The sequence below is a fragment of the Chenopodium quinoa genome, unplaced genomic scaffold (assembly GCF_001683475.1).
Source record: "Chenopodium quinoa cultivar QQ74 unplaced genomic scaffold, ASM168347v1, whole genome shotgun sequence".
Lineage (NCBI taxonomy): Eukaryota > Viridiplantae > Streptophyta > Magnoliopsida > Caryophyllales > Amaranthaceae > Chenopodium > Chenopodium quinoa.
The window spans coordinates 2,282,864-2,309,430 of record NW_018742951.1 but is presented as its reverse complement, the minus strand read 5'-3'; positions in this window follow the sequence as shown (position 1 = coordinate 2,309,430).

Below are 26,567 nucleotides of genomic sequence, written 5' to 3'. Positions count from 1 at the left end.
CTCATACCCATCCAAGATCCGCTGAACAGCCGGATGTAGTGGGAAGCGCAGCCCAACCTTGATGGCTGCCTCGTAGCAGCCAAAGCAGGCGCCATCATAACTGGTACCAGCCGGCCATACGACTGTGTCTTCTGGATCCGGCATGAACACTAAAAAGCCGGGGCCCATTGTGTGGTTTGCGATAAAGCTCTCCACTTTCTCTTGCATGGCCGTGATCCGGCCCCGAGGTACCGTGCAGTAGTAGGGGGTATTTTGCTCTCGGTGAGAGGCGGATGGCTCCGCCCAATCGTCCCCCTTCTCAACTGCGTGAGAAAGCCTCACCTCTTGTAGGCGACTGTTTTTCTCTTCTGTGTCCAGGGAAGCATGGCTAGAAGAGCTAGACTCGGAATCGTCCTCTGACGAGTCCGAAGAGGACGACTCCTCCCCTCTCCCGGAGGGGCCCGCCTCCTCTCCTTTAAAAGGAGCAGGAGAGAATGTAGAATTGTCAACTGTAAAATGGGAAGGGGTCACTTTGACTCCTCCCCTAGAACTGCCGGCTTTCAAGCCGCTTTGTTTCACTTCCACATCTGGCGCCTGGTCAGATGTTTCACTAATTGGCACCCTGTGGGAGGAGCCGTCTGAGTTTGAGATCCTGGCAGTCTTTTTTGTTCTGGCCATCATGCTCTGCATAGACACAGATACAGTCGGACTTTGTATAAAGGGCAAAGATGGGTCCAGAAAAGGGCAGGCGGCACTCCTAGTCCTAGATTCAGCCGTCCCCGGTGACCGGCTGATCACTAACCTAGGTCGTGTCGTGTGCTTCCGTGGTGCCATTTCAAAAAAGAATAAAGTAAAGAGAAAATTAAGAGTAAGAGAACCGACGGTTACCTGAACGAGTGACGATTGATGAAGTTCTGAAAATCCTTTGCAGTCGGCTTGTCAGAGCAGGCGGTAGGCAGAAAGGGTCTAAAATGTCAGAGCAAGTTCAGGGGTCCGAATGTTCTCTCACAAAGTTTTCAAGTGTGAAAATGACCGAAGTCAACACTCCTTTATATAGGCGAAGTGAGAAGGCGAAGGGTCACTTCCAGAATTCAAAATTTTGGCGGGAGAATCTCTCGGCCTCTCGCCGAGTGACACCTGTAGCAGGTCGTCGCCTGTTACAGGGCGATACCTGTCACAGGTAACACGTGACCAGTCACGTGCCACCTGTGAGGGGCAAATGATTAGGGGATTTTTCCCCACCAATCACCATCTGACAAGTGGACCAATCAGGTTTCGCCATGTGTCCGTCACATGGGCCAATAGGCGCCTTCCACGTGTCAAGCAATGATCCGTCCACTATGGACCAATTACGACACGACACGTGTCCTTCCCATGACACCTGGGATAACCGGTCACCTAGGCCCAACTTCCGAGGGAAGCCCAATCAGCCCAAGGTTAAACTAAACCTAGATTGGCACGTTTCCCGAGGTTATAAATACCTCCCTTAATCCTCATTAAGGGAGATTACGAAAAAAACGCAGATTACACACATTAAACACTCCTACCTAGAGAGACCCAATCACTTTAATTTCCGCATTAATTACTCCTTAATCAAGTACTAACTTGACCGTCGGAGGCGGATCTCCAATCATCCGGAGCATCCGTTTGTTTTGCAAGTACAGGCGTCCGGTTCCAGTCTCGGAATTGTAACTCTCCCGCAGGACATTAGAAAACCCCGAAACAGATTCCATCTCAGATTTCATGGCCTCTTGCCATTTAGGAGAGTTAGGGCTCGTCATATAGCTTGTTTGTATGTCGCTGGCTTATCTCCATCCATGACTAGGATGTCTTGATCTTCGGTTAAGACAATACCAAGGTATCTGTCTGGTTGAGATCTTGGCCGTTGCGACCTACAAAGGGTAATAGGTTGAGCATTTACATTGTCTGTTTGATTCTGACCAATCTTATCAACTTCTTCAAAAGCATTTTGATTGTCAGTTTTATCAGGTTGACATTGTTGCTCGTCCTCTCGAACTTCGTCGAGTTCGATTTTCCTCCCACTTTTCATTTTGGAAAGGTGTTCCTTCTCCAAAAAGACACCATCACGAGCAACAAACTCTTTGTTCTCGAATTTATTGTAGAAGTAATACCCCTTGGTTTCTTTTGGGTAGCCCACAAAGAAACACTTGTCTGATTTCGGGTGAAGCTTGTCAGAAATTAATTGCTTGACATATGCTTCGCAACCCCAAATCTTAAGAAAAGACAACCTTGGAGGTTTCTTAGTCCATAATTCATATGTAGTCTTTTCTACAGCTTTTGACGGAGCACGGTTCAGTGTTAGTGCCACAGTTAGTAACGCATGTCCCCAGAAAGAGATAGGAAGTTCACTAGGACCCATCATTGATTGAACCACGTCTAACAAGGTTCGATTTCTCCTTTCGGGTACTCTGTTCCATTGAGGAGTTCCCGAAGGTGTCAACTATGAAAGAATACCATTTTCTTTAAGGTGATCATCGAATTCATGGCTCAAATTTTCTCCACCTCGATCAGATCGAAGTGCTTTTATCTTCTTGCCAAGTTTATTCTCAACTTCACTCTGAAATTCTTTGAATTTCTTAAAGGATTCAGATTTATTCGACATAAGGTAGACATAACCATATCTACTATAGTCGTCGGTGAAGGTAATGAAATATCGATACCCTTGCCTTGCGGGTGTACTCATTGGTCCACATACGTCCGTATGTATTAGACCTAATAAGTCACTTGACCTTTCTCCAAACTTGGAAAATGGCTGATTGATCATCTTGCCTAATAGACATCCTTCGCAATTTTCAAACGACTCCAAGTTGAATGAGTCAAGAACACCTTCTTGTAGAAGTTTCTTGATGCGTTTGACGTTAATATGGCCAAGACAACAATGCCACAAGTAGGTTTGATTTGACTCGATGGTCTTAGCCCTTTTGGCGGTATCATTAATGTTATAAACTTGTTTGTCAAGAGAAAGCACATAAAGACCATTTTCTGAATATGCCTTACCATATAAAACATTATCAAAATAAAATGAACAACTATTGTTCTTAATTCGAAATTCAAAACCCTTGGCGTCCAATGCCGAAATTGACATAATGTTTTTGGTAACTCTAGGAACATGATAGCAACTGTCAAGTTCTAAAATAAGCCCAGAGGGCAAAGACAAACTGAGAGTTCCAACGGAGACGGCAGACATCTTTGCTCCATTGCCGACCCAAAGCTCGACCTCTCCCTTCTTTAGCCTCCTATTTATCCTAAGTCCCTAAGCATTTCAACAAAAGTGTGAGCCACATCCGGTATCTAATACCCATGTTGTTTTGCTAGCGAAGTTTAAGTCTATAACAAAAATACCTGATGAAGAAGCAACGGTGTCGTTCTTCTTATCTTCCTTGAATTTGAGGCAATCTCGTTTCCAATGTCCCTTCTTCTTGCAGTAGAAACATTCGGAGTCGGATTTGGAAGAGGCTACCTTTTTATCCTTGCTGCACTTGGCAGTGTTTGACTTAGGCGGAAAATTCTTCTTTTTCCCTTTAAAGCTCTTCTTCTTGCCCGAGCGCTTAAATGGCTTGCCCTTTCTCACCATGAGCATATCATGCTTTCCCTCATCCTTGATTTGCTCGGCTTGCTTCAACATACCATGAAGCTCGGTGAGAGTTTTCTCCATGCTGTGCATATTATAGTTCATTTTGAACTGATCATAGCCTTTATGCAGCGAGTGGAGAATGATGTCAATTGCCATCTCGGTTGAATATCGAGCATCTAGACTTTCTATGCTATCAAATAATCCAATCATTTTAAGAACATGAAGGCGTACCAACTCTCCTTTCTTGAGCTTGTTCTCAAGGATTTGCCTGTAGGTTTCGAACATTTCAGTTCGGGCCTGCTCTTGAAACATATTCTGAAGCTTAGAAATGATCTCAAAAGTTGTCTCCTTTTCAAAGAAAGTCTTTTGAAGGTCCGGAGACATAGTGGCCAACATTTTCAATCTTATTGAGCATTTTATCCGCGCATTAATAATTTGTCCCTTTTGGCGAGAATAAAATGATTCCGAGTTCCCAAAAATCAGAAAGTGATAAAGAATGCTTTGGCTTGTCTTAACACTTAAGATTTTAGGGTAACCAATCCAATTGCTAATAGCTCTAAGCTACTCTCGGTTTGATAAAACGTCACATCTAATTCTTCCTTGACATTTTATCTCTTTTTCCACAACATCTAAGGGCTCCTTACTGATATCGTTGAGCTTAACCAAGATCAACTCGCATACCTAGTATACCTTACGTTCCTAGAGAAGTAGTGATGCCTCGCTTTGGCGTAGCCCATCACGTACGCGCATTAGTTCGGTAAGTGTTGTTCTTGGAACGACAAATTTTAGCTCAATATTTTAGGGACCTAGGGTTTTTATGTTGGTTGATTTAAGTGAACTTAACTAATCATCCCAACATTTGAAATCCTAAACATGCATCTAACATTAAAATATATATATAAGCATAATTATATATAAAGCATAAAAATAGATGCATTTGGCAACTAGCATGACCCCTTGAAATCTTCAAATCTTCAAGGCTCTTCATCTTGGCTCGTCTTCATCGAAACGCTGTTTTGAGACATCTTCGCCAAAATAAAATTACTAGCTACTATGACTAGGATTAATCTAAAATATTAAGGTACAAAAATACTCAACGGTACACAGAACGTATTTAAATTTACAAAAATACGTAACGGATCGCAGTCCGTATTTTCTATCCTAATCGGGCCCCACTAGTTGCCATTTCCACGAAACCCGTGAAACAAGCTTTCATTCATTCATTCACTATATGTGAATGGCCCATGCATTTTACGACGAAAAACAAGAAAAATTGCATAACACGCGAAAACTAGCAACTAACTTAGGTGGTTAATTCGATTAACACACCTAATTAAAACTAATCAAAGTTGTATAACATATTATGTTTCTAAGGCGCAATTTGTTCACGAAATAATTCATAAGCTCCCACTAAATTCCGCATCCAACTTAATTAATCTAACTAATTAAGCCGGTAAACCCAAATTTTGTCAAAATTAAATTTTTTTGCAAGAGCCGGAAAAATCGAGGTCTAACCTCGTTAAAATTTTTAAACAAAATTAAAACAGAAAATTTTTGCAAAAACGATAGCCCAAAATTTAAGCAAAAAACGTCCCACTCAATCCTTGTGGGTTGCGCACCATGGCTGCTAGGCAGCCCATGGGATGTGCGTGATGCTGGGTGCTAGCACCAGCAGCTTGCTACGTATGCTGGTGCCTGCCAGCAAGTGGCGGACTGGCTGGGGCTTGCGCCATGTTGCCCAGCAGCATCCCCAAGCATCCAGCAGCCTAGGCCACACACAGGCATCAGCGCACCAACACTTCCTCGCCACACTGCAACGCCATTTCAAGGCACAGCTCCTGTGCGCACCATAGACAGCCACATGTGAGCTGCTAGGCAGCCCGGCTAGCCTTGGTGACGCTTAGGTGTTTTTGCCTTGATTTGCGTGCCGTTTCTCGGGATTTTAATCTCGATTTACAGGTGACATTAAATTAATCCTAAATTTATTTAGAATCAATTTAGGGTAAAAATGAAATTAAAATAAGTCCTACTTAATTAAATTCAATTTTAATGGTGCACAAGCCTAAATCATCCAAAATTACCCTTTTGAAATAATTTAGGTCTTTTTGATGCTTAAAATTGAAGGGCTATACCCAAAATTAATTGGACCAATATGCAAATTAATAATGATTTTGACAAAGTAGGGAGTTGGAAAATAAAAACAATCATCCAATGAAAATTTTCCAACTTTTAACTTGTGTAAAATAACAAAATTACATCTTCCAATATGAAGATTAATCAAGATTTAATCACAAGTACTTGAACTTTAAGGACTTTAATCAACACAAAAATGATTAAATCCAAAATTAGTTCAACATGGAATTTAGAATCAAAGTTCCAACCATTTAAACACTTAAACATTGGATCTTTAATATACAAGGAACTTTAAAATTTCACATTCACAATAAACATTCACACTTTAATGCAATTTATTTGCAAGATTGTGAAACAAGTTTATGTGAGAAATTGAACATACCAACTTAAGCACACATTATGACTTCATAACCATGCTTAAAAGGGTTTATAATTGCAGTAGATTAGGGATGCAGCCATACATTTAATCTACCCTTGACATGCATAAATTAATTAAGGCGTAAAGATTTAAAAATTTTCGTCAAAAACGAAAAACCCCTCGAAAACATATTTCAGGGAGGATATTGGCTTCTGGACAACCCTTAAAGGATCAGAAACAATTTAGAACATCGATTCCACCCAAAAATAACTATTTTTGAGTCGAAATCTGGGTTTGTCAGCCAAAATTATAAAAAAAAACGAGTTTTAAAATTAATTAAAACGAGCTTTTAATCCAATTTGAAAGCACAACCAGAAATTTAAATCCATTTTAAATAACCTTAATTAATTACAAATTGCAATAATTAAAAACAGCGTGGCTCCGATACTGTTGGGTTTCGTAGCATCCAACGCTACGCGGAAGAGAAACCCGCCCAAGACCCGCCCCAATAATTAAAGCAATAAAGCATGCATAAACATAATTAAACAATAATTAAGAGAAGGGATAAAGAAGTAATACCCTTGAAGCGTGCTTCGCTCGTAAACCGAGCTCTTACTTCGAAGCTTAAAGCCTCACAAGCGTGACGGCCTCCAACGGCTCGTACCCACAACCCGACCCGAATGATCTTCTTCTCGAGGGTTAGTCGAGACTTGAACAAGTATAAAACTAGAGTTTTACGAACTTAAAGGTTTTCTCAATAATAAAAGATGCCTTTTTGAGTTCCACTCAAGTTGATTTCCAAATGCCCAATAATGGGGTATTTATAGGGAAATGCAACTTGCACTCCCATTCATGATCAATGTGGGATAGTTGCATTTTTCACTAATTTATTTAATTCCAAAATAAATTATAAAACAATGCAATCACAAATCAACAAGTGGCATGAGGAGAGGAGAGGTTAGGTAAGGACCATTACCATGGGGGGATCATTGCCTTGCTCCCTAAGGCATGGCTCTAAGCCTTGGTCCCCACGCTCCTTAAACCGACATCAAGCAAGGGGTGAGCTGGCTGCCAACCTTGCTGGCCAGCTAGCATAGCCAGCCTAGCACAGCTAGCACGCACAACACGCATCAGCCAACATACCTAGCACGCACAACACGCATCAGCCAACATACCTAGCACATGCGTGCTGCTAGCAAGCCATGCATGCTGTTGGGTGCTGGGCGATGCCTCGCAAGGTGCTGGCCCCTGGCACATGCACACACGCACATCACACATACTTGTTGGCTGGTGCGTGGCGATAGGCCTAGGCACACACACGCATAGCCCAGCGTGCTTGCTGGCTGTTGCGTGGTGCTGCGTCATGTTGCCTTGTACATGTGCCTATCAAGGTAGGCATGCTAGAGTGCCAGTGCTAGCAAGCCCAAGCCTTGCGATAGTGCTAGGCACGTTATGCCAGCATGTGCGCCTAGCACGCAAGGTGCGCCTAACATGCTTGGTGCAACTAGCACACATGGTGCGCCTAGCATGCATGGTGCGACTAGGCTTGCGCCTAGCCATGAAAAGTGCATGCTAGCTCGAGCTAGCCTAGCATCCACATGGGTAGGCCATTGTGATGCTACGACTACGCTCGAACTTGTTGCTTGTTGATTTTGCGACGCTTGGTCTCGACGCCCTAGGCTCGATATCCGACGTCTGTGTTTGTAATACTCTAGTGACTCGTCAAATCCTTTGGATTGATTTGTCGGTTCAGATCGGCAGTTCGTTTGGGTTCGACCCGAAGGGTTCAGTCAAGACAAAGTTGTAATATTAATTGTTCACTAATATTACAGATCGGAAGCGGCCTCGACCCAGGCATTCCGATCACTTGATCTCAATGAAGAATTAGCTTCCTGATAATTCTGAACCTCTATCAGAATAATACACTTGTTGGAAGGACACCATTCCTTTTAGTAGTAGCTGCTGATGCAAAGCTTGTACCTTTGCCAAAGTTAGTGAGTATTACCGTCATTGCCGCCAATTTCTCTTTGCTTCACTTATAGAGGTTTTGAAGAATGGCTAGCATATTGACTGGTTGAGATTTCATGGTTACCGGTGTTTGGATAATGGGTTCATTGTTCGGACTCGTCTCTGGCATTCCAAACTTACAAGAAGAGCTGGATCCCACCTGATCTACTGGTTTTACCACCGCTTTTATCACACCAAGTGTTGATCCGCCAAGGTTGGTTTTCTTGGATACATTTGATTTGGGTTTTTCGATTGATCCTTTGGGATTTGTGGTTACTGATGCTGTTTTTTGTGGTGTTTGTTTAGTCTCAGTGACTTTTGAAACTGGTGTTTGCGTTGCTTCCTCTCCAGCCATGGCGGTTAGCCAGCCGGTCCCTGCTTAGTTGGCAAACCTAAGGTTGTGATGATCATTTCACCTCCTTCTAGCGCCAATTGTTCCGGGTATGGATCCAAGGGTTCAGAATGAGGCAGGTTGGGTCCAGCTGGTAACTTGCGCAAGGAACCCCCCTCCGATGCTTAAGTTAGAATGTGTTTGGAGAGAGAAAGTGTACTTAAAGAGGTAGAGAGAGTGTAATAACTTGTGTGTCTAACCTCTTTTCCGTTGTACTTGGTTCCTTATTTATAGGTGTACGATCTCCTTTAGGCGGAGTCATACTCGGTCAGCCTGCGGGTTGGCTCTATCGGGCTGGTGAGCCCCACCGAGTGTTCTTCCAGCGCTGAGTGCGCATCCTGTAAGCGAAGCTAGGAGCCTGGTGATAGCTCAGCAGGAGCTATCCCATACAGTTAGGTTTATAAAACCTATATAATTTATTTTTCTTAGGTATATTACTAGGCTTGGCAATCAGATCGGGTTGGGTCGAGTTCAACACCCTCCAACTTGAACCCGACCTGTTTACATAAACGAGTCAAAAAGTTGAACCTGAACCTAATTTAGTGTTACAGGTTAACTTAAACCCGACCTGTTTTGACCCGTTTTTTTTTTTTTTCTTACATGCGTAAGAAATAGACCTTATTTTTTTGTTTATCACGGTAATTTATGTAACCTTTTTGTATAATTTTATTTAATGCGATAACCTGTCAATAACTAAACATAATTAGATTTCCAACAAAAATAATATTCTAATCTTTGAAATACTACAAATATAGCTCAATTCTAAGTAGCTTTTCTTCTTTATCAACCAGGGATAAATGAATATATTATATAAAAAGAAAATCGTAAGAAAAGAAGAATGAAATCAATAAGCAAAACAAAACTTTCACGGATTCACCTTCTTTACCAATCAATAGGCTTTTAAACAAAATTAATCTCAATTATAAAGAAAATGAACAATAAAGGGGAAAGTATCTAAATGAGTATTTTGATGCGAAAGATAATTGACTTTGAATCTATTGTGAAATGCAAATCAACAATTAACAATAATGAAAAGAGAAGAGATGAGAGAAGGAGAGTAGATAGAAAGAATGAAAACGGTTATGTGAGAATAGTTAGGGTTTGCAATAATTAGCTCTTAACTGGTTACTTGCGAAATCAAGATTATATTAACATATGTGTGTATCTTTTTATAGTATATTTAATTAATAAATTTTACTATATATATTTATTTTATATAATATATTTAATGACAAACCCTTTGTACTTGCATCTTCGAATAACATATTCTTACAATGCAATGTTTCAAAAGTGAAATTATCACAGCCTGATTATGAAACTGATTTAGATTTTTAATCGAAATTTGGCTATCAAAGTAGTGGATAGGGAAGTGAATGAATAGAGGGGACACTAAAACTACATGGGATTAGAAGAAAAGCAATGGTTCGAAAAAATTACAGGCATTTTTTCTTGCGTACATGGAATCGGACTACCAAAGTATTTTAGTACTCTATCGAAGACTGAATATATATAGAGGGCGCCCCCATACTCACTGTAAGAAACAAAACGTTTTTGTTTCTCACAGTGGCATTTTCGTAAATAAAATGTACTACTTTAGTCACGGTGGTATATTTTATTTACGAAATGGATGATAAAATTGTACCACTTTAATCACGGTGGTACATTTTATTTACGAAACTGCCACTGTGAGAAACAAAAACGTTTCTTACAGTGAATAACAGAGATTTACCGATATATATTAGCTAGTATAGCCGTATAAGATGATAAAGAGAGGTGTTGTGAGCTCAGCAAAATTGGTGGAAAATTGTACAAGGAAACCATGAGATTTAGGGGTACAAAAAACTATTTAAAAATATATAATAAATGGTAATCGTTGGCCGTAATGGTTATCATTAGTGTTTTTGTATATTTGCTACTCCGGAGAATCATAATTTGAATGAGAATAAATTGGAAGCTCATACTATGATTTCGATCACTTCAAAGGATGCTCGTATAGTGAAATTAGGTGAAGAATTCGATAATACTTTAAATACAAATGCAAATAAAAGAAATTGAACTCGCAAGGATTCGAAGAGCAAGAGCATGGGAAAGAGTTAGTAAGATACTTTTGGATAATAGTAGAATAGTTGATAAAACAACAGAAAACGTTTTGAATAATGGTGAAAACAACAAGTAGTTAATTGATCAATTTAAGAAAAGAGAAATGGATAGTCTATTTCACGCCGCTCAAGTTTACGGATTATTACTTAATAGTAGAGAGGAAGAGGAATTCTAATGTCCAATTTGCATATTGCTTTTAATTTTCTAGATAGATTACTTATTGCACATATTGCACACAATAGCTTAGAAAATAAATTAATTTTAATATTTTCTTCCCACTCCATTTATTTTTAAAGTTATGTGCCATGGGGCACCCCTCGCATACATATTAAACTTCCCACATCATTTTTTAATTATGAGTATATTCTAATGAAATTAAACTTGCCACATCATCTTTCAATTATGAGTATATTCTAATGAAATTAATTAAAAATGTTTATCATGTAATTTGAACTCAAAACCCCTAAAATATGCATTAGAAGTTTTACCTTCTGATTTATTGATTAATCATGTTTTTATAATCAACTCAAAAATAAATATATGAATTAGAGATCTGACTATTAATTACTACGATTCGTGTCAATAGATTCTATTATTTGCTAATACTCATCGAGGTAATGAACACAAGAAAAATAAAATATTTTTATAAAATAAAATTAGTTGTTGAATTATTTTTATAATAATTATGCCTTTGTTTTTATTAATTAATTATAATATATATGATAGACATGTTTTTATAATTATTCAATAGTTGTTGACAATACTTGATTCATAACATACAAGCCGATGATTGTACATGGTTCTCTATAGACATAAAACCACCTAAGATAATGAGCAAAATTACTCAAAATCATAAAATTTACAAGTCATAACTAATTTCTTCAAAGGTTTTATGAAAAAATATAATAAATAAATAACAAAGAATGAACCTTGTTTAGGGTAAAAAATACCCCCATACGTGGTCCAATCTCATAGTGACACGTGGCCCAATAAAAGGGCGACACGTGTCCCTATGGGAAAATGACACGTGTTAAACATAGGAGAATCCTAATGAGAGAAGGGCCTCCCTACATCAGGAAGCCCAAATCCCGAGAAAGCCGCAAAACGACGCCCCTATACGACAGGTGCCCTAACCTGATTGCGCCGCCTATTAGAGCACGCCATCCTAGGTCACCAAACCCAAGGGGGCACACTTTCCCACCCATATAAATACCCCAATCATTTATGTTGGGAGGGGTGGATTAAGACATCATAAAAAGAGCATTGAGTAGCTCAAACTTCTCTCTACTTTCTCTCTCTACAATTATTTCGTTTTCTGGTGACTAACTTGATCGTCGGAGGCGAATATTCCGTCAACCGGAATATTCGTTGTTTTGCAGGTGTCCGAGTCCATCAGGCCGAGTTCAAGACCTGTGTCCCGAGGGATTTTTAAAAACCCCGAAACATTTAGCGCCGTCTGTGGGGATACACGTGTGAAATGGCTAAAGATGGTCAGACACCTGGTCCTGGTGAGGATGGGCATGTAGAGAATATCATCGCAACAATTAACTCTAGCGATCCTTTGACCGCTTCATTCCATGAGGCGGAGGATCCCCCGGTCACAGCTGCTTCCTTGAAGGCCGCCTTACAAAAGCTCTAGAAGGAGCTTAAGGGTAAGATCCCCTCTTCTTCTAGACAACTGTCCAGTAGAGAAGGAGAGGGTGTCCGAAAGAAACCCCAGGGCAAGACGGTCAACACTGAGGATTTTGGGAACACCCCATTCAGACAACATGCAAGGTCACCAAGGGTACCCCAGATGAACTGGTCTAGGCTCCTTGAGAAAACACAGTCGACAAGGGGGTAGACTAACCTGCCTCAGAGGTAGCCGAACAAGCCGTCCCAGTGTTGGAGAGATGCTAGAGACTATCTCCAGCACAAGCGCGTGGGAGCAGGCACACTACTTGAACACTGCTTCCACCCCTACCATGCCGGATGAATTCTCCACTCACTCCCTTTCCAAGCATACCAGCTTGGCCAGAACCAGCAGGAGTCAAGCTCACCGTACTCCAACTCCAGTTTCTTCAACTCAACCTCTTTAATATCAAATGCCCCAGAATTATGCTACCTGCTCCCCCTGTCTTTGGGAAGTACGGGCAGTATGGCCAGCCGTTCGACCAGGCACCTTATTACCTCGACGGACCGACCGCACAACCTCAGCCCATTGATTGGCAAATGCGCTTGTTGAATCTGGGTGACAAGTTGCCTCCGTTTTCTCAAGAAATTCTCAACTCTCCTCATCCAGCTAAAGTGAAGAGCATACTTGTGAGTGCCTATGATGGTACGAGCAACTCGAAAGAGCATGTTACCTCGTACAAAAATCTGATGTACTTGTAAAGTGTGGATGATGCCACCTGGTGCAAATGCTTCCTAACCACCCTCAAGGGTATGGATCAAGACTGGTTCAATAGTCTGCCGACCGGATGCATCAATAGCTTCACAACTCTTAGCTTCTTATTTGTTGGAATCTTCTCCTACAAAATTCCACCCCGGAAGACTAGTCTTAACTTGGAAACCATCGTTTAGGGAAAGAAAGAAGGGTTGCGTTCGTACGTCCAGAGGTTCAACTCAGAGAAAGCTCAAATTTAGAATCTGCCGGATGAGATGGCCTACTCTAAGTTCCATCGAGGTTTAAGGCATAATGGATTCAAGTTTGATTTATTTAGGAAAAAGATTCGGACATACGCAAGATTCATATATTGAGGTAACTGATAATTTGTTCCCTTACAAAATTAAAAGAGCCGGCCAAGGGGGCCGAGAATAAACAATATTCTCAGCAAGACTCGACCGACAAAAAGAAGGAAGGAAGCGACAAAGGAATAGAAATTTGGGTGGCCAACTGCCAACAAACAAAGTCAAAGAAATCCAAGACGTACGAGCCTCAGTACAAGTACAACAAGGATTGTTATTCAATTTTGATGGAAATCAAAAACAAGTTCTAGTTCGAGAAGCCTCAGCCTTTGAGAGGGTCGGCCTAGTACAGAATCAAGAACAAGTACTGTCATTACCACAAGGATGTGGGGCATGGAACAAACGACTGCAACAATTTGAAGAGGTTGCTCATAAATTGGCCGAGAAGGGCATGCTCAACTCGTACGTCCTGAAGTCCAAGTTCACCTACTTTCGGACAGACAACAAATCCGAGAAGGAGAAAGAAAAAAAGAAAGAAAAAGATGATGATAGAAACAGACAGACTCAGGGTTTGTGGTCGTCATATCAGGCGGCTTTGCTGTAGGCGGCCCAACCATGAAGGGAATCAAGCAAGATGCTTGGAATTTTGAAAATGTGATGCACACTGAAGGGGTAAAGACTGAGCCCATTCCAGAAGTGACGGTTTGCGAGGAAAATCGAGGCAAAATCAAGGCCCCGCATAATGACCCCATGGTGTTCGTCTTGAAAGTTGCCAATTTGAAGGTTGGGTGAGTGCTAATAGACACCGGTAGCTCGTCTGACATTATCAGTCTAGTATGTTTGAAGAATCTAAAGTTCCTAGAGGACGCCTTGAAGGATATCTTACACCCGTTCGTTGGGTTCGGTGGAAGTATTATTCATCTGGTCGGACGGATAGACTTGCCCGTCTGATTTGGGCAGAAGGGAGAAGGAAAGGACATGGTCGTCCGCTTTCTAGTTGTTAAGGAGCTCACTGGCTACAATGTTATCATCGGCCGCCCAACTTTGACATCAGCAAAGGCAGTAATCGTCCCTCACTTGATGCTGATGAAGTTTGAGCAGTCAAATGGGAAGATAGGTTCCATTCAAGGAAATCAGAAGATGGCCAAAGAATGTAATCAGCTGGCCATGAAGCCAACAACACTCGAACATGTGACGACATCCTTGCAAAATTCTGAAGAAAGGTCACACCAAACATACCAGGTCAGCAAGAAGCGCAAGTCGATCAAGAAAGAGCAAGCCTAGCAGCTAATGACTGTCGGCCGGCAAGAAGAGCTGAGGCCACAGCCGGCCGGCAATCATACGAACATAGTGCTTGACCCAGACCAGCCTGATCGGACGGTCAAAGTAAGCACTATGGCCATGGGCTTGTTTGGAGATGACTTGGTTAATCTATTAAGAAAATTCATAGATGTGTTTGCATTTGAAGTTCATGAGAACCCGGGTATCAGCCTAGATTTAGTAGTTCAAACGTTGGCTGTGAACCCGGCTGTAAGACCTGTTCATTAGAAATAGAGGAATCATGGAGAAGAGAGGAATCAGGCGACCACATTCGAAGTTAAAAAGCTGCTGGACGCCGGTTTCATTTGAAAATGTTACTACTCTAATTGGGTGGCCAATGTAGTTCTTGTCAAGAACCCGAATGGAACTTGGAGGATGTGCGTAGATTACACTGACCTCAACAAGGTGTAAAGTTTCGTAGTGACCCTCACTACGCGAAAAGAAACCTCCCAAGACCCGCCCCGATAACTAAAGCAATTAAAGCATACAAAACATAATTAATACATAATCAAAAGAAGAAAGGATAAAGAATTATACTCTAGACACGTGCTTTGCTCTCTAAAAGAGCTCTTACTTCAACCTCGCAAATGCAAGGCCTCCGACGGTTCGTACCCTCGAACCCGACCCGATCGTCCTAAGTCCCAAAGGTTAGTCGGGACCCGAACAAAATATAAACTTGGATTTTTATGAACTTAAGGTATTCTCAACTATGGAGATGCCTTTATAGCTCTACTCAAGTGTCTTTTCCCAAATGCAAAAGCCTTGGTATTTATAGGGAAATGAACCCTTGAATTTCAATCTCCCACCAATGTGGGAGAGTGAGTAAATGTGATAATTTATTTAATTCTAAATTAAATAATTAATCAAAGCAATCACTATGCAACAATTGTCAAAGGGAGAGAGAGAGTTAGGTGAGGACCATGACCCTTGGGGGGGGGGGGACCATTGCCTTGCTCCCCAAGGCATGCTCCAAGCATTGGTCCCCACCTCTCACAAACCGGCACCAAGGAAAGCAGTTGGGCTGGCTGCCAGCTAGCACGCCAGCACACCAGCTAGATAGCCCCAACATGCACTGCAAGCACGCACTGGCCCTTGGATGCTGCTGGGCTGCTGAGCGCTGCTAGCGTGGTGCTGCTGCCTAGCAAACGCACACGCACAACCTTGCTAGGTGGTGCGTGATGCTGCTACCTAGCCCTTCTTGCACACACTTGCATAGCCAGCATGCGTGCTGCTAACGAGCCACGCATGCTGGGCATTGCCTCGCCAGCCACGCGCACAAGCATGCCATGCTTGGTGCTGTGCTAGCGATGCACACGCACATGGCTACGCTGCCTAATGATGTGCTGTGTGCTGCGATGGTGAGATGTGAGAAGGCTGCGATTTCCCTTAGACACTCAAGCACGCATGCTGCGTTGATGCTGTGCCATGCGAAGGCACGCTCACACGCAAGCATGCTGCTACGATGGGCTGCCTTGTACACCTAGCATGCATGGCGCACCTAGCACATACATGGTGCGCCTAGGCTTGCGATGAACTAGCCTAGCCTAGCACTCACATGGCTAGGCTAATATGATGCTACGGCTATGCTCGTACTTGTTTCTTGTGATTTTGCGACGCTCGGTCTCGACGTCCTAGGCTCTATATCTGACGTCAGTGTTCGTAAAACTCCGATGACTCATTGAATCCTTCGGATTAATTCTTCGTCTCGGATCGGTTGTTCGATTGGGTTCGAACCGAAGGGTTCAGTTAAGATTAAGTTGTAATATTAATTATACCTTAACATTATTGATCGGAAGCGGCCTCCACCTAGGCATTCCGATCACTTGACCTTACTGAAGAATTAGCTCTGTAATAATTCTGAACCCTCTATCAGAATAATACACTTGTGGGAAGGACACCATTCCTTTCAATCTCCCACTTGTCCTTCCGGACAAGTGTGCGTACAGTGTATAGCCCATTACCTATGTCGCTTAATGTCTTTTCGTGAACTATAAGGTAAGATTCATCGTCATCCTTATTACGCTCAGAAGTGTTTCTCGATCTCCGAGTTTGACTGTCAATAAGCAGATGGTTTCTAAAATCCATCTGAGCACGACCATGCATTTTCACAGTCTCGCTCTTCGAGCGGCCTTGTAAACAACAAAGACCTGTTCCGTATTGTTAATAGGGGGACATTCCTAGTCTTGTATTATAAGTAGGGATGTCAATGGGGTGGGTCAAATAGGATACCCGCCCCATCCCTACCCCAACGAGGTGGGGATGGGTCTTGGTTTGGCGGGTGATGGGGCGGGGATGGGGATAAAAACCATACCCGCCATGGGTGATGGGGCGGGGGTGGATTTTAGGTTTTACCCGCCCCGCTCCACCCGCCCCACTTCGTACCCTCCCCACCCCCACCCGCCCCACTTCGTACCCGCCCCATCCCCATCCACCCCACTTTGTACCCGCCCCATCCCCACATCCATGTATTTTTAAAAACAAAATTATATACTTTTATACTATTTTATAAAAAAAAATTATGTAAAATAAAATAGTATATTATAATACTTTGTAATACACTTATATTATAAACAAAAAAATGTGTTTTATTAACAATGATGTTTTTCTTTTTGCAATCTTTATTAATTGTGAAGGATTGTGCATTTGGGAGGCGGGGATTAGGGGGGTCTTAGGTGGGGGTGGATATCCAAGTGGGGGTTGGGGCGGGGATGGTTTTGGAATTGTACCCGCCGGGGCGGGGATGGGGATGAATTTTAGACCCGCCGCGGGGATGGGGATGGGGTTGGGTATGAAAATTTTAGATGGGGATGGGGATGGGAAGGCCGAAATCCGCCCCGCCCCGCCCCATTGACATCCTTAACTGTAAGTTTCTCTTACTAAGAGGACCTAATCTCCCGAGTGTTCCCGTTATGATCCCCAGTAACGGCAGACGTTAGGCAACATCAAAGAGACTAGTACTCAAACAAGAAAACTTCACAATACTCATGGTCGAGGAAATAAGTTCCGATAGCTATAATGAGAAACGTACTTATGACGTTTCAAATCTCTTAAAGTATCCTCATAGGTCGATCCGGTGCAGTTCCAAACTGGCACTTGTGCAAATGATTTATGACTACTATGTCCTTGCAGCACAAGAAACAGTGCTTTAAATCGTACTACACACTAATTTCCAGTGGTCATTAATCATCCATCAGTTAAATGACCTCGATTAGGGATAATTTTCGATTTAAATATTCAACGTTCACTTAACAGGTGTTTCTTTATCCAAGACATGGTCTTGATACCCTGTTTTGAATACTTCCATAAATCGAATGGACTCATTATTTAATTCTAAACCACAATTAAATAGTAATGGAGTGAATAGTAATTTTGCATGAAAAATTAATTACTCCATAAATGAATGGTTTTAATACAATGTCTTACATTAAAACGACCAGTTTAATTAAAACACATGTACGGGGAATTCAAAGCTAATCTCCAAAGTGCTTGATTTCCATTGCCTCAACGTGCTTGTTGTGTTTCACTGGAGGAAGAGGTTTAGTCAAAGGATCGGCCACATTATCATCTGTTCCGATCTTACAAATTCTGATTTCACCTTCGGATTTCCATTCCCTTATCATGTGAAATCGCCTTTGGACATGTTTGACTTTCTGGTGCTCTCTTGGCTCTCTAGTCTGAGCGATAGCTCCATTGTTGTCACAGTAGAGATCTATCGGACCCCTGATGGTGGGTACAACACCAAGTTCACTAACGAACTTGCGAATCCAAACAGCCTCCTTAGCGGCTTCTGAAGCTGCCAAGTATTCAGCTTCAATTGTAGAATCTGTAGTGGTGCTTTGCTTGGTACTCTTCGAGCTAAACGCTCCTCCATTTAGGCAAAATATGTACCCTGACTGTGACTTGAAGCCGTCTATGTCAGTCTGGAAGCTAGCGTTAGTGTAACCTTCAACAACCAGGTCTTTGTGGCCAGCATAAACCAGGAATTTATCCTTGTTCCTTTTCAGGTACTTCAGGATATTCTTGGCCGCAGTCCAATGCGCCTCTCCTGGGTTTGATTGGTATCGGCTCGTAGCGCTTAAAGCATACGATACATCTGGCCTGGTACATATCATGGCATACATGATCAACCCAATTAGCGAAGCATATGGAATCTGATCCATTCTCTCTCGCTCAACAGGTGTCTTTGGACACTGTTTCTTGCTGAGAGTTATGCCATGGGACATGGGTAGATGCCCTGTTTGGCATTCTCCATGTTGAATCGTGCCAGTACTTTATCAATGTAAGTACTCGGGCTCAATCCAATCATTCTCTTAGATCTATCCCTATAGATCTTGATGCCCAATATGTACTGTGCCTCTCCTAAGTCCTTCATTGAAAAGCACTTTCCCAACCACCCCTTTATGGACTCTAGTAATTTTGTGCTGTTTCCAATGAGCAATATGTCATCGACATATAGGACTAGGAATGCGATGTCACTCCCACTGACCTTCTTGTAGACACAAGACTCATCTGGATTCTTGATAAAACCAAACTTGCTGATGGCTTCATCAAATCGTAGATTCCAACTTTTGCTTGCCTGCTTCATTCCATAAATGGACTTCTTAAGCTTGCATACCTTTCCAGCGTTGCTTGGATCAACAAAACCTTTTGGCTGTGTCATATACACAGTTTCTTCCAAAATCCCATTTAGGAAGGCGGTTTTGACATCCATCTGCTATATTTCATAATCGTAATATGCAACAATCGCTAGGAAAATCCGGACAGACTTTAGCATTTCAACCGGTGAAAAGGTTTCATCATAGTCAATCCCGTGGATTTGTCTATAACCTTTCGCCACCAGTCTATCTTTGCATATTGATACATTTCCATATTTGTCTGTCTTCAGTTTGAAGATCCATTTGCAACCAATGGGTGTGTAACCCTCGGGCAAATTCACCAACTCCCAGACTTGATTTTCAAACATGGATTCCATCTCGGATTTCATGGCCTCTTGCCATTTAGCAGATTCGGAGCTCATCATAGCTTGTTTGTATGTCGCTGGCTCATCTCCATCCATAACTAGGATGTCCTGATCATCGGTTACCAAGGTATTTGTCTGGTTTAGATCTTGGCCGTTGCGACCTACGAAGGTTAATGGGTTGAGCATTTACATTGTGTGTTTGACTTTGACCAATCTTCTCAGCTGCTTCCAAAGCACTTAGATTGTCAGTTTTACCAGGTTGATATTGTTGCTCGTCCTCTCGAAATTCGTCGAGTTTGATTTTCCTCCTACTTGTCATTTTGGAAAGGTGTTCCTTCTCCAAAAAGACACCATCACGAACAACAAACACTTTGTTCTCGGATTTATTGTAGAAGTAATACCCTTTGGTTTCATTTGGGTATTCCACAAAGAAATACTTGTCTCATTTGGGGTGAAGTGTGTCCGAAATTAATCGTTTGAGATATGCTTCGCATCCCCAAATCTTGAGGAAATTCAACCTAGGAGGTTTCTTAGTCCATAATTCCTATGGAGTCTTTTCGACAGCTTTTGCCGGAGCTCGGTTTAGTGTTAGTGCCGCGGTTTGTAGCGCATGTCCCCAGAAAGAGATAGGAAGTTCACTAAGACCCATAATTGATCGAACCATGTCTAACAAGGTTCGATTCCTCCGTTCGGACACTCTATTCCATTAAGGAGTTCAGGGAGGTGTCAGCTCTAAAAGAATACCATTTTCTTTCAAGTGATCGTCGAATTCATGGCTCAAATATTCGCCACCTCGATCCGATCGAAGTGCTTTAATTTTCTTGCCAAGTTGATTCTCAACTTATTTATGAAATTCTTTGAATTTGTCAAAAGATTCAGATTTATTCGACATTAGGTAGACATAGCCATATCTACTAAAATTGTCGATGAAAGTGATGAAATATCGGTAACCTTGTCTTGCGGGTGTACTCATTAGTCCACATACATCCGTGTGTATTAGACCTAATAAGTCACTAGCCCTTTCTCCCAACTTGGAGAATGGTTGTTTTATCATCTTTCCTAATAGACATCCTTCGCAATTTTCAAACGACTCCAAGTCAAATGAGTCAAGAACACCTTCTTGTAGAAGTTTTTTGATGTGTTTGACGTTAATATGGCCAAGACGACAATGCCACAAGTAGGTTTGATTTGACTCGATGGTCTTAGCCCTTTTGGCGGTATCATCAATTTTATAAACTTGTTTGTCAAGAGAAAGCACATAAAGACCATTTTCTGAATATGCCTTACCATATAAAACATTATCGAAATAAAATGAACAACTATTGTTCTTAATTCGAAATTCAAAACCTTTGGTGTCCAACGCCGAAATTGAAATAATATTTTTGGTAACTCTAGGAACATGATAACAATTGTTAAGTTCTAAAATAAGCCTTGAGGGAAAAGACAAACTGAGAGTTCCAACGGAGACGGCAGACATCCTTGCTCCATTGCTGACCCGAAGCTCGACCTCTCCCTTCTCTAGCCTCCTATTTATCCTTAGTCCCTGAGCATTGGAACAAAGGTGTGAGCCACATCCGGTATCTAATACCCATGATGTTTTGCTAGCGAAGTTTAAGTCTATAACAAAGATACCTGATGAAGAAGCAACGGTGTCGTTCTTCTTATCTTCCTTGAATTTGAGGCAGTCTCGTTTCCAATGTCCCTTCTTCTTGCAGTAGAAACATTCGGAATCGGATTTGGAAGAGGCTACCTTTTTTTCCTTGCTGCTCTTGGCAGTGTTTGACTTAGGCGGAAAATTTTTCTTTTTCCCTTTAAAGCTCTTCTTCTTGCTCGTGCGCTTAAATGGCTTGCCCTTTCTCACCATGAGCATATCATGCTTTCCTTCATCCTTGAAGGTTTGCTCGGCTTGCTTCAACATACCATGAAGCTTGGTGAGAGTTTTCTCCATGCTGTGCATATTATAGTTCATTTGAACTGATCATAGCCTTTATGCAGCAAGTGGAGAATGATGTCAATTGCCTTCTCGGTTGAATACCCAGCATTTAGCCTTTCCATGTTCTCAAATAATCCAATCATTTTAAGAACATGCGGGCTTACCGGCTCTCCTTTCTTGAGCTTGCTTTTAAGGATTTGTCTGTGGGTTTCGAACCTTTCAGTTCGGGCCTGCTCTCGAAACATATTCTTAAGCTCAGAGATGTTCTCAAAAGCAGTCTCCTTTTCAAAGAAAGGTCTTTTGATGGTCCGGAGACATAGTGGCCAACATGATGCATTTTGACATCTCGATTAGCACTTTGCCATCGGTTAAGGGCATCCTCAGTGACCTCCTCATTGGGAGCGTCGGGCATTTCCTCATCAAGGACGTATTCCTTTTGCTCTTGCATGAGAACAATGCTCAAATTTTTTTGCCAATCAAGAAAATTTTGCCTGCTCAACTTCTCCTTGTCGAGAATTGAGCGTAAAGAGAATTGGTTGTTGTTTAGTTACTTGCAGACATTGTTCTACAATTGAAAGAATTTAAAATAAAAAACCATTCATATAATCAATAAGTTTGAAATTTAAAAGCGTTCATACAAATTTTCAATCTTATTGAGCATTTTATCCACGCATTTATAATTTGTCCCTTTTAGGCGAGAATAAAATGATTCCGAGATCCTAAAGATCAAGAAATGGTTAAGCATGCTTTGGCTTGTCTTAATCATTAAATATCTTAAGGTAAGCAATCTAATTGCTAATAGCTCTAAGGTACTATCGGTTTGATAAAATGTTGCATCTAATGCATTCTTGACATTTTATCTCTTTTGCCACGACAACTAAGGACTCCTTACTGATATCGTTGAGCTTAACCAAGACAACTTGTATACCTAGTATACCTTACGTTCCTAGGGAAGTAGTGATGCCTCGCTTTGGCGTAGCCCATCACATACGCGCATTAGTTCGGTAAGTGTTGTTCTTGGAACGACAAATTTTTAGCTCAATATTTTAAGGGACCTAGGGTTTCTATGTTGGTTGATTTAAGTGAACTTAACTAATCATCGCAACATTTGAAATCCTAGACATGCATCTAACATTCAAGTATATATATATAACAACAACATATATAGAGCATAAAATTAGATGCATTTGGCAACTAGCATGACCCCTTGAAATCTTCAAATCTTCAAGGGCCTTCATCTTGGCTCGTCCTCATCAAAACGTCGTCTTGAGACGTCTTGGCCAAAATAACATTACTAGCTACTACGACTAAGATAAATCTAAAGTACAAAAATACTTAACGGTACGCAGACCGTATTTAGATTTACAAAAAATACATACGGAACGCAGTCCGTATTTTCTATCCAAGTCGGGTCCCACTAGTTGCCATTTTTCCTCAAAACCTGTTTTGAAACAATCTTTCATTCACCCATTCACTATTTGTGAATGACCCATGCATTTTACGAGATAAATCAAGTAAACACGCAAAACTAGTAACTAACTAAGGTGGTTAATCCGATTAACGCGCCTAATTAAAACTAGTCAAAGTTGTTTAATAAATTATTTATTAATAAGGTGCAATTTGTTCACGTAATTAGCTAAGCTCCCACTAAATTCCGCATCCAACTTAATTAATCCAATTAATTAAGTCGCTTAACCCAAATTTGTCAAAATCAAAATTTTTTGCAAGAGCCGGAAAAATCGAAGTCTAACCTCGTTAAAATAATTACATAAATATTTTAAAACGGCAAAATTTTCGCAAAACGTATAGTTCGAAATTAAGCAAAAACAGCCCACTCATTCTCTTGTGGGTTGCGAACCATGGATGGCAAGCAGCCCATGGCATGAGCGTGGTGCTTGGTGCTAGCATGCTGCGCCCAGCATAGAACACTACGCTGGCTAGCACCAGCTGCTTGCTACGCATGCTGGCTCGCATGCTGGCGCCTGCAAGCAAGTGGTGGGCTGGCTGGGGCTTGCTACCATGCAGCCCAGCAGCATCCCCAAGCATCCAGCAGCCTATGCCACTGCCCAAGCACCAGTGCACTAGCATCCCCTCGCCACACAGCAGCGCCACGTCGATGCTTAGCCCCTGTGCACCATAGGCAACCACATACGGGCTGTTGGGCAGCCCGGCTAGCCTTGGTGACGCTTGGGGTTTTTGCCTCGATTTACGTGCATTTTCTCGGGATTTCAATCGCGATCTACGTGCGATGTAAAATTAATTTAAATTTATTTTAGAATTAATTTAGGGTAAAAAATGAAATTAAAATAAGTCCAACTTAATTAAATTCAATTTTAACGGTGCACAAGCCTAATTTTCCAAAATCACTTTGGAATATTTTAGGTCTCTCTTGATGCTTAAAATTGAAAGAGCTATGTCCATAATTAATTTAGCCAATATGTAAATTAATAATGGATTTTGACAAATAGGGAGTTGGAAAAATAAACCAATCATACAATGAAAATTTTCCAACTTTTTAACTTGTGTAAAATAACAAGATTACATCTTCCAATATGAAGATTAATCATCATTTACTCACAGCATTTGAACTCCAAGGATTTTAATCAACCAAATACGAAAAATCCAAAATTAGTTCAACATGGAATTTAGGGTTAAAGTTCCAATCATTAAAACATTTAAAGATTAGATCTTTAACATGTTAGGAACTTGAAATTACATATTCACAACAAGTATTCACACATTAATGCAATTTATTTGCATAATTGTGAAAAACAAGTTTATGTGAAAAAGAACATATCAACTTAAGCACATATTATAACTCCATAATCATGCTTAAAAGATATTTAAATTGCAGTAGATTAGGGATGCAATAATGCATTTAATCTACCCTTGACATGCTTGCATTAATCAAGGCATAAGAGATTTAAAATTTTCGTTGAAAACGAGAAAACCCTTAAAAAACTGGGTTTCTGGTTCGAATTTGGCTTCTGGAAAGTTCTCAAAGAGGGATGAAACTGATTCAGAATGTCGATTCCACCCAAAATACACTATTTTTGAGCCAAAATCTGGGTTCGACAGCCAAAACAAGAAAAAAAATACGATTTTTAAAATTAAATAAAAAGGGGTTCTAATCCAATTAGAAAAGCAAAACCAGAATTTAAATCTATTTTAAAACACCTTAATTAATAAATAATTGCAATAATTAAAAGGAGCGCGGATCCGATACCGCTGTACGGTTTCGTAGTGACCCTCACTACGCGAAAAGAAACCCCCCTAGACCCGCCCCGATAACTAAAGCAATTAAATCATACAAAACATAATTAATACATAACCAAAAGAAGAAGGGATAAAGAATTATACCCTAGACGCGTGCTTCGCTCTCTAGCTCTTACGCCAACCTCGCAAATGCAAGGCCTCCGACGGTTCGTACCCTCGAACCCGACCAGATCGTCTTAAGTCCCGAAGGTTAATCGGGACCCGAACAAAATATAAACTTGGAGTTTTAGGAACTTAAGGTATTCTCAACTATGGAGATGCCTTTATAGCTCCACTCAAGTGTCTTTTCCCAAATGCCAAAGCCTTGGTATTTATAGGGAAATGAACCCTTGAATTTCAATCTCCAACCAATGTGGGAGAGTGAGTAAATGTGATAATTTATTTAATTCTAAATTAAATAAATAATTAATGCAATCACTATGCAACAAGTGTCAAGGGGAGAGAGAGTTAGGTGAGGACCATGACCCTTGGGGGGGACTATTGCCTTGCTCCTCAAGGCATGCTCCAAGCATTGGTCCCCACCTCTCACAAACCGGCACCAAGCAAAGCAGTTGGGCTGGCTGCCAGCGAGCCAGCACACCAACCAGCTAGCCCCAGCATGCACTGCCAGCACGCACTGGCCCTAGCATGCTGCTGGGCTGCTGGGCGCTGCTAGCGTGGTGCTGCTACCTAGCCAACGCACATGCACAGCCTTGCTAGCTGGTGCGTGATGCTGATGCCTAGCCCTTCTCGCACACACTCGCATAGCCAGCATGCGTGCTGCTAGCGAGCCACGCATGCTGGGCATTGCCTCGCCAGCCATGCGCACAAGCATGCCATGCTTGGTGCTGTGCTAGAGATGCACACGCACATGGCTACGCTGCCTAGTGCTGTGCTTTGTGCTGCGATGGTGAGATGTGTGAAGGCTGCGATAGCCCTTAGGCACCCAAGCACGCATGCTGCGGTGATGCTGTGCCATGCGAAGGCAATCACACACGCAAGCATGCTGCTGCGATGGGCTGCCTTGTGCGCCTAGCATGCATGGCACGCCAAGCATACACATGGTGCGCCTAGGCTTGAGATGAACTAGCCTAGTCTAGCACTCACATGGCTAGGCCAATGTGATGCTACGGCTATGCTCGTACTTGTTGCTTGTGAATTTGCGACGCTCGGTCTCGACGTCCTAAGCTCGATATTCGATGTCAGTGTTCGTAAAACTCCGACGACTCATTGAATCCTTCTGATTAATTCGTCGTCTCGAATCGGTTGTTCGATTGGGTTTGACCCAAAGGGTTCAGTTAATATTAAGCTGTAATATTAAATATACCTTAATATTATTGATCGGAAGCGGCCTCCATCTAGGCATTCCGATCACTTGACCTTACTGAAGAATTAGCTCTGTAATAATTCTAAACCCTCTATCAGAATAATACACTTGTTGGAAGGACACCATTCCTTTCACAAGGCATGCCCTAAGGATACCTTTCCCTTGCCTAAGATTGTCCTCTGGTTGATTCAACGGTCGGGCATGGCCTGATGAGCTTTATGGACCATACTCCGGATTCCACCAAATCCCTTTGTGGGAGGAAGATAAAAAAAACAGCATTTGTGACCGAGAAGGGGCTATATTGCTACAAACTTATGCCATTCGGCTTGAAGAATACCCCTGCTCTGGTTCAGAGATTTGTGAATACGGTCTTCAGAGATCTGATCGGCCGGATCATGGAGGCTTATATTGGTGATATGATTATTAAATAAAAGAGGCCGGCCGTGTTGGGTTTCGTAGTGTCCGACACTACGCAGAATGAAACCTACCGAAGACCCGCACACTAATTAATGTAACTAAACATGCAATCATATAATTAAACA